Consider the following 9,929-nt stretch of genomic DNA (forward strand, 5'->3'; position numbering starts at 1 on the left):
GATTTTTACATTATTTGTCATTTTAATGTCATTTTCAGGCGTCTGTAACTGACTATATAAATTCTCCGCTATTCACCAATTCATCCCCAGCTCACAACATTCTACATTAAATGTTTATTTTCAGTAAAACCAGTTTGAAATTTCTTATGATTTCTGATTGAAAAATTACTCGAGTATTTTGTTTGATGGTTGGGTGATTGGTTTAGTTTGGTTTTATTTTCTAGGAATTTGTAGATTTTCATGATTCTTGAGTTGCATTAATTACTTGATTTTATGTTAGGTTGCGAATATGTATAATATGAATGACTAACTTTCCTTTCAAATTTTTAAGGTGGTCATTTTTCCTTATGTGTGTGTGTGTGTGTGTGTGTGTGTGTGTGTGTGTGTGTGTGCAGAAACCAGAGGAAGATGTTGTATGCATTTCCATGTCACTCTGCATTATTCTCTTGAGAGAAGATACCTCACTGAACCTGGAGCTGTGGTGATCAGGAAACTCCAGTTTCTGCTATTCATAGGACCAAAATTTCAGGTGTGTGTATACAGTTATTCCTGGCTTATGATGCTAGAATATGAGCTCGAGCCCTTACTTAATTGTGCAGGTAGTAGATATTTACCTGCTTGGCCATTTTTACACCCTATCAAGTAAGCTTATGTGACCAAATGTATTCTAGCCCATGCTGTTGCTAAATGGATTGCCCTATAAATGTCAATTAGATTAAGTTGATTGATAGTCCGGTTAAAGTCAGCAATATAAATATGATTTTATGCCTCCTTTATCAATCTGTTACTTAAGGAGGGATGGTGAATCTTTAATTACAGTAGTAAATATGTCTGTGTGTCTTTGCAGTATTTAACTTTTGTGGTTTCATACCCTGTAGCTGGACACACACATACTTTTTTTCATTGGAGAATTGAATTCTTTATGATATTTAAAGCTCACTTTTATCTCAACTTTTTTTTTACTATCCAATGCTAAATTTTCCTTACACTGACATGTAACTATAACATTACTCTGCTTGCCCTAAAAATTGAATATGATTTTTATCAGCTACTTTAGCTTGCATGTCTCCATGTAACTAAAATATCCCACTTTTTGTGGCCCAAACATGTTTATTGAGATACTTTTATTTTTCATCCACCCCCAGCCTCTGTTTAATTGGAAATGAACCTTGCTATGTAATCCAAGCAGTATTGAATGTAACAATCTTCCTGCCTCGGCTTTTCAAATGTTGAATGTATAGGTGGATGCCACCATACACACCTTTAACTGCTATGCTTTGTTATAACATAGAGCTATTTATTTGACACAGATAAATAATATATTCCCCGTTTCTCTCTTATATTGATAGTATTAGTTCTTTTACTCTGTGTTCATTCTTTCTCCAATTAACCTGTTTCAAATGTTTCCTGCTTTTTCTTCCCTCCTAGTATATGAAATGCATGTATTTGCTTATTATCAAAAGAGCCAGTTTTCTAATACACATTGTTCTCCTTCCTCAGCTTCCCAAGTTCGTAAGCTACAGGTATGTGATCATGAGCAACATAGTGTACTTTAAGGTGTTTTCCTCCGAGTTTTCAGTTTGAGATTTTACTAATATTATTCTATATTCACAAACTGAACACTGTCCTGCTGGCTTCCTCTGATGTGTTGTGGCTTTACTGTCATTCATTTTATTTACATGGCCTAGAAATATCCAATGCAGCTACTGCAAAGCAAAGCCATCCTTTAGCTTCAAGGTAAATTGATCATTTTTAAAAATAGGGCTAGAGAGATAGCTCGGTGTTTAAGAGCACTGGCAGCTCTTCCAGAGGACCCAGGTTCGATTGCAAACACCTGTATGGTGTAAACATCTGTGGCTTCATGCACAGAGGATCAGTTACCCACGCACTTTCAGCTGCTATGACCACAGCACAAGTGGTATACATACAGACATGCAGATAAAACAACCATAGACATAAAATAAAATGAAAAAAGTTAACATTTACTCCTTTTTCCATGTTTTTCAACTAAATACATAAACTGAAATACCTGATATTTATATGTATATATATGTATATGTGTGTATATATATATATATATATATATATATATATATACAACAGTGAAGAATTTTTCTAGAATTTTTCTAAAAATTGCTGAATATGTCTGCCATTGATGGATTACATCTGTTTTTGAGTATTCTATTTGATGTGGTCTTTATTTTTTCACTCGGTATTTTACTATTATACTTAATTCTCTTCTTGTTTATACAGTGTTGATTGGGAAAATTGGATTAATTTTCAGGTAGGTAAGCTAGCTTCTTCAATCCCTGTGGCTTCTTTTAAATCTAATTGCTTATTTAAGTACTCTGTCCATTGACTAGGACACAGCCCTGGATGCATGTTGCTTTGCTGTTCAGTATTTTTCCTATGCGGTATTGTCTGAAATTTCTGAATATTCCTTTTATATGTTAATTAATCTTAAACTTTATAGCCATACATTCCATGAGTTCCATTTCTTCTTTTCTATGTTTCCAGTTGAATACATATTATAAAGATATGTTAGTATTTCAATATTACCACTCATTTTGATATGTAATAATAATTGTTCTATAGTTTTGGCACAATTTCCAAATATTATCTGTTATTTAGTTTTTTCATTGCTATTCTGTTTTAGTTGTGGAATTTAATTTGTCTTTAAATTCATAGGTTTCCTCGCTGTCCAAACTTCAAGGGACTGCTGAGATAGAACCTTCTTTTCCCTTACATTGGCTTTCATTTCTATCCCTTACTTCTGATCATTCACCATTATGCCCATCCCACTGTTCACAATTAACCATCTGTTCCTTCATGCTGTCTACATCCCCACTAGATCCCTGAACATATTAATCATAGTTATTTAAAATTCTCTATCTGATACTCCAATTCTCTGTCATTTCTGAGTTTGTATCTGCCCCTTACTTTACGGGAGCAGTCTGTGTTCATTTAAATTTTGGCATGAATTACAACTTTTTTTGTAGTGAAATTTTTGATTGATTATGTCAGATAATGGAAAATGAGGCAAATAATTTTCTAGTATAGATAATTTGTTTTAGTGTGACCCGAACTGGGGCATCTTCAGAGAAGGCTGTGGCTACAGATCCTGAAAGATTCAAAGTCCTCTCATGTCCATGCTACTGTCTCACAGCACAACCTGAGTTTCTATAAGAAACCATCTCCAGAGGAAGTCTGTGACTTGATGCCTTTCCTGCTGTAATCGACTCTTCAGATATTGGATTATTCACATCAAGAAATAGTATTTATGAGAGTTGTTTTACAGACTCTCTTGTCATGAGATGGTGGATTTTGAGGAGTCTGTCACTGAGCTGCAGTGTTCATCTTGTTCTCAAGTTCTTTGGTCCCACATAGGTGAGAAACAAATGTTAGCATCACTTGAAAATAATTAGCTTTTCGTTTTCCATGTTAAATAAAAGCATGAGCAAATTCTGCCTTGAACTTGAATTCTCTCCTATAGAGAATATTAAATTATGATGACAGATCTCATTCATTTGCCAGAAGCAAAGGAGAATCTCAGATTGCTGCCACAAGAAATTGGTGTAATTTCATAAGATATACTTCCAGAAACAGAATAGCTCCTATTCCTTCAGCTATCTTATCACGCTTACAAGGAGTTCTGATTCTCAGATTATCTCTCTGTTATCTTTCATCTTGGGAAGCAAGTCATATTCAAGAGACTCTGCATTCACCTTCCTCTAAAGATTACAGAGGCAATTCCCTCATAATCATTTTGCTGGTGAATTTATGAAAATATTTTTAAGACAAGAGTTTCTCTCTATAGCCCTGGATGTCCTGGAACTCACTCTGTAGATGAGACTGGCCTCAAACTCAGAAATCCGCCTATTTCTGCCTCCTAAGTACTGGGATTAAAGGCATGCGCCACCACTGCCCAGCTGAAATATTTTTAAATTCTTCATTTTTCCCACATTTTAGTGACATCTTCCAACTTTTTTTACATAGGTACTCAAACAAAGGCTGGTAGAATGAATATATTATATTGTTAATATTGCTAATATATAATATAAAATTATACATACATATATATATACATAGATAGATAGATAGATAGATAGATAGATAGATATAGATATAGATATTGAGTCCACCAATTTCATTTGACTTTTAATATATCTGCAGTATATATACATGCCAGGTAAATTATTGTCCAAATGCAACTGCAATTTTGTAAAAAAAAAAAATTTGTAGACAGTGAGATGTTGGATCAGTAATACTGTGCATGCTAAAGAAGCTTGAGAATCAGAGTTTGAACTGCAAGGAGTCATGTAAAAGCCTATGGTCATTTTGGCATGCTTGTAATTCCTATACTCAAGAAATTTAAGGTTCAGAGAAAGAAGACAAAGAAAATTGCAAGGCTGAAGAATCACCAGATGACTCCGTTCTTGAAAACAAAGCTTTTTAAGAAAATGCAGAATCTAGAACTTGCCTGGAATATGCTTGATTTAACAAAGGTAATTTTTAAAGACAAGAGACAAAGGAAGGCCACTAGAAAACCAACAGATGATGCTTCCTCTTCAAGTTGTATGACTGATATTTCCCATCTTGTCAGAAAGAAGAGGAAACCAGAGATAGAGGTCCCTTGGGAAAATGATGCAGAGAAAGCCAAACAAGATCTGGGGGTTACTGGAAGCAGAGGGGAGTGTTGTCCTCAGTGGAAATAAGTTTCAGAAAAGATGGAGACTGAGGCTGAGAATCAGCCTGAGATCCTGGCAATAGTAGAGGAGAGTTAAATGGAAATTTCTGGTTTCTTTGGAGCTACAGTTATGTTATGTGATGTTTCTCTGGAATTTTCTTATCAGAGGATGTGTTTGCTAAAGCAGACATGTGGGGGAAGGTCTTGCTGAGAAGAGAAATGTGGTGTTTTTCAGGAAGCTGCCTGACTAAAGAGCATGTGATGTTTACCTATAGAAGACTTTTGAAAAACTATGTGATGCTTGGAAAGGGTATAAATATAACCCAACAGTGGACAACTCTGTGTGGCACTGGTTCACCTTGCCACTCTCTCCTGGTTTTGTTGATACTGCTCTTTGCTGTCAACACTGTAACACTGGTTTGCCTGTCTTGCCTTCTTCACCACAGAAGAACTTCTGGTGTGTTCCGGTGGCTTCTTTTTACTTCTTCAGACTCAGTGCTGTTGCATCAAACTGTTATTGTTGATACCCAAACCATGTTTGTGAGTGGATTGAGCTCCCAACGAAGATTGAGGTTGCCTACAAAGAACTACAACTAAACAGGCCAGTATGCTCTTTTGTGCCACTTACCATTACTTTCAACTATCTCTGGTGGGTGGTGAGCTAGAAGGGTGCTTCATCTATTTATGTATCTGTATTAAACTAGGTTTTGAAAATTATAACCCTATAGGAGATAGCAGAGTCTGCAGCTGTAGTTAATAGCATTGAATGCTAAGAGGGAGCAGAACTTACCTCCTGAGGGAAAGTGGCTTTGTGATATATTCAGAAATAAGGTCCTACCTACCATCAGTTTGTGGAGAGCAATATATGTTGTGGGTCACAACCTGTGTTCTCAGGGGTTCCCATGGGACCTGCTTGGCCAACAGTTGAATGTAACCTATCCTGGTACTGGGATGTACTTCTAGAAGATTTTATCAGTCCTAATAAAATTAAAGTTATGTAATGAACATTTAAATTCAATTTTCCTGGGATAGGGTAGATACATTAATATTATTCAAAAATCTTCCCCAGTGGTTCTGTAATGCAGCTATAGTATATACATAACACTAAACTTAATCATTTTCTGAAACTGGGCTGGTGAAAAATCCCAGTAAAATTAGAATTTTTTTTTCTTATTTGGGAACAAAGAGTATCATACTTCTATTGGAAAAAAGTCGTTATGCCCTGGTAAATTTTTTGTTACTAATCAATTGTATCACTAAGAAATCAAGGCCCTCATAAACTATGGATGAATGGAAATATGATGGACAGATAGCTAGAATTCTTCCTATCACGCAGATGGAGCATCCATCCAAGGTTCCATAAGTATGAGTGGAAGAAGTACTACATTTTGTTTTATTACAGTAAAGGAAAATGTTGTTGATATGATTTCAGTCTTAATGGATGACCAAAACTTGTTCTTGCTTAGCACAGGAAGGGGTTAATGCATCCTAAGAAAGAGTGGTGGAAAGTTATTAAATAGACAGAATGATCAGTTAAAGAGGATTGAGGAGATACAAGCAATGTAAATGTGTGTGCTTGTCTATATGCATAGCCTGCAGAAGTTTTATAAGATGAGATGTGATCCTCATATTCTGTTTACTATGGAGAGCATAAGTACTGATGTGTGAACGATTTCTTCTTTCTCTTCTTTTCTGCTCTTTTCTTCCATTTTCCTTCCCTTATAACCCCCTTTCCCTTTTCCTTTATCTTCTCATCTTATTCATTTCCTGGTTTCTTTTTGATATGAGAGCAGAATTTATGAGAGTTCCATGTGAAAGTATGATGTATGTCTTGATCTTAGATTTTTTTTCCATGATGATGATTAAGTGAAACAAAAACTCAGAAGTGGATTTTCTTACTGTCCCATTATGACACAATGACCTTTACCCTTCTACCATGAAAAACACTGTTCCTACCATATTTTTCCTTTGGTATTATGCAGAGTAACTGCCAATTCTATGAAGACTAATCAGGAGTTATGGAGTCAGTAGCTTGATTTCCTCATACTCAATGAATTGCATAGGTATTATATCCAACAACAGAGTATTACTAGAAGTTTATGGATGACAACTAATAGCCTGGAAAATAGTCTATTTTGTTTGAGACTCTTCATGGGACCCTTGTCCAACAAAGCAATTAGATGTAACTTATTTCTAGAACTGGAGGATTCATTTGGTGACAAGTGATGTCCATCTGACATTTAGTTTCCCCCAATATTTATCAAAATAAATTTAGATCTCCTTCATGTATGTATATATTTTAGGAAGTTTATATTGTATTAGGTTTTTATACAGCTAGACTGTATATTCTTTAGGTCCAAAGTCAGCAATAGATTTATATCCACAGATAAAGGATAAAAGTTTTATTGTTTAAAACTGTGATATAGTAATTGAAGATAAAGTGCTATCCCATGTTACTGATAAATCAGAAAATAGGTGATAAAAATTAGCACTTATGGGAGAGGTACCTCTGGAGGAAATAGAACCATGATTGAATACTTATAAAGTTGTATAGTAGCTATCATCAGATAAATAAAACTGATTTTTATAATTTTATGATTGCATATAGATATCACAGCATAAAATAATATTTTTTTACAATTTTCCTTTTCTTGTCTTAAAAACATGGCTTAAAGTTATTACTGCATAAGATCATATCCATTCACAGACTACAAGCTTATGTCAGGACCCATAGTTTACATATTAGTGTGTTTTAAAAGATGTCAGTGCCTAACTATGCAGTCAGTAGGTAGAAAGAATAGTAAGTTAAGAATCTATTTGAATAGTTAACATCATAACACTTAGCATGATTTATTACTCAAAGGTTACATTAAAGTGTGACACTGTGTTAAGTATAGAAATAAAAAGGCATGTATAGCTATTATCTAATGACTACTAACTTTCTGGAATGTCTACATGAGTCCTATGATAATTACATTAATAGTAATTTTCATATAATTTGCCCATAATCATTAGGTTTTTGCACAGTTCAAGTAGGAATCTTCCATTTACTATGAATTTCAAGAGATCACAGTCAAATGGACACTCTGTTAAACCTGAAAGAAAAAAAAGTTAAATATGCCAAGGTGGGATCACAGTTAGATATCTGGGCATACTACCTTGTCATCACTACTTAAAGTTCCTTAGGCCTCAAGCAAAACTCAATCAAATTTAAAATTTAAATCATAAACAGAGTAATGAGAAGTCACCTGTACATCAATACTGGAATCACCCTTTTAGCCTATCTTGCTTTTTTTTCGTTCGTCCCTGATACTTTGCTGTGGGTTTTTCAGAGAAGTGATAATATCTCCTTATTGTCTTTTATGAGTCAATGGAGAGAAATTACTGGCATTTCCTTTAAACATGGGGAAGTCACAACCCGTTTATTTTTGATATGCTACCACAGACACTTTATTTTCTGCTTGTCACTGTGCTGGGTTAGAGAAAAACACAATTAGTGAAAGAGAAGAATCAGTATCCTAGGCTTTTTCACACTTTACAAATGGTTACAAAGTGATAATTAACAATGTGCTAAATACTAGGTGATAATGCTCAACGGAATAAGGTGAAAATTAATTGTCTGAGATAAGATATCGCTGGAATGGTTCATTTCCTTAAAAGCTATTGAAGCAGACAAAAAAAATGACATTTTCTCGATTTGCGGAGGATAATGCACTATCATCAACTCAATTGAATTGAGCCACTCCTAGTCATTACCATCATCTTTCATTCATGCTTCTGTTCATTCAAGAAACAGTTATTGAATAACAACACTGTGTCTGGAATGTTGATAGATGCTGCAGATTAAACAGAAAAAAATAGATAGGCGTCTGCTTCCATGAGAGATTTACTATGTCATTTTCTGCTGCCATCCATGTCATTAGTGCCATCTCCGATAGCACTAAGTTCATCATAGATCCATCATCGTTTTTGTCATCAGCATTAGCTCAAGAAATAAAATCTATACTAATAGAGGAAGCACAATGACGAGGCATATTAAAATAACACTATGTATGTAAGGCGTCTGAGTCTTGAACTCGTTTTGACCTTTTGCAGTGTAAGTTTAAAATGATATCTGCCCAGAAAACAAAGGAAAACTAAAAGTAAATGAATAAGAAGAAAGAAAACAAAAAAATGCAAAACCAAAAATGAACCAACAAAAAAGGAAAAATAGTTCTCTTACTTTCTTGTTTTAAATTAGACAAAACTACAGGCTACTTCATACCATTTAACCTTCTAAGGTGCTGAATGTTTGCAGCATATTTTCTGAGTGGCTATGTGGTAAAGTGAATATGTTTCACTCTTTTTAGGTTTCTAATGTCTCCATAGGTGTGTAGCTAGAAATCATCACTGGAAGTGCCAATGAAAGAATCTCCTAACTCCTTTACATGCAAAGGATGGCTTTGTCCCTGAACAGAGCCCTTCCTTCCTCATCTTTCCCTTACATTCACCATGGATCAACTTATCCCTCTCTTTCCCTACTGTAAATGGATTACTTTACTCTGGTCAGGCTTGACCTGATGTTGTTCACACTCTGTTGACTTTCTCACTCTCTTGCAGCCACTGTTCATGACTGTCTTTTGCACCTGCATGTTAGGTATGAGGAAGTGGTAAATACCCATAATATTGATGAGAATTAGGAACGTAAACTAAGGTGGCAATACTGGGAGTCTGAGAATAGAAACTAACCTGGAACAGAAGCTATAACTAATGTGTTAGGTGTTAATGAACAGTAGTTAAAATGATAAGGCTTTTACACAAGAACGAGAAGACTTTTGGTACCATCCACTGAAACTGATAATACAGGTAGAATTGTAAGCTTAAAAAGATGAAGGAGTGGCTCCACTAAGGATATTCCAGTAACATGGACATGTATGAAAAAATATTTGTTTGTGCTTACGGAATTTAAATTTTATAGACTATTAAAGTAGTGACAGTCATACAACGTCATAAAAATTCCCCTGTCTGTGAATAAACAGTTGAGGCTGCTCTATGGACCTATTTTAGAAACACTGACGGCAAGATATCATGGAAGCAGCTTTAAATAGTAGTTTTGTCTTTTGAAATACTTCAGTACTCAAGAAGCCTCTTTCTGGTTATATAGGTAAGAAAAGGAAAGGAATTTGATGCTATAAAGCAAGTAGAGAAAAAAAAAAAAAAAAAAAAAAAAAAAAAAAACAGAAATCCAAGGATGGAATTGGGA

The sequence above is a fragment of the Mus caroli genome, chromosome 8, assembly GCF_900094665.2.
Source record: "Mus caroli chromosome 8, CAROLI_EIJ_v1.1, whole genome shotgun sequence".
In the NCBI taxonomy this organism is placed as follows: domain Eukaryota; kingdom Metazoa; phylum Chordata; class Mammalia; order Rodentia; family Muridae; genus Mus; species Mus caroli.